Source organism: Borostomias antarcticus (assembly GCF_949987555.1).
Source record: "Borostomias antarcticus genome assembly, chromosome: 14".
Taxonomy (NCBI): Eukaryota; Metazoa; Chordata; class Actinopteri; order Stomiiformes; family Stomiidae; genus Borostomias; species Borostomias antarcticus.
This window is the reverse complement of record NC_140247.1, coordinates 20,810,884-20,811,203: the sequence shown is the minus strand read 5'-3', so window position 1 is coordinate 20,811,203 and position 320 is coordinate 20,810,884.

The following is a 320-nucleotide window of genomic DNA, read 5'->3' as shown; positions in this document are numbered from 1 at the left end:
TGTGGAATTCTCATTTTGTTAAGATTAAGAAAGTGGGGGTTTCTGGGAGGTGGTGGAGGGGGGGGTCGTGGGAGAGGGGGTCTGGATTATTTGGGGGGGGGGGGGTGATGGACATTCCTCAGGATGAAGTAGGTCATTGTTCCCCGTCCCTAGTGAAGGGAGAGTGCAGGAGGAACGGGTGAAGTGAAAGCGGTAGAGGGAGAGAGATGTGGGGTTGGGGGGGGGGGGGGGGGTACAGGTCCCTATTTGGGCTGGGGTGAGGGGGGGGGGGCTGCATTATTCAGTAATCCTATTGAAAGAGGCTCTGAAGGACAGACCAG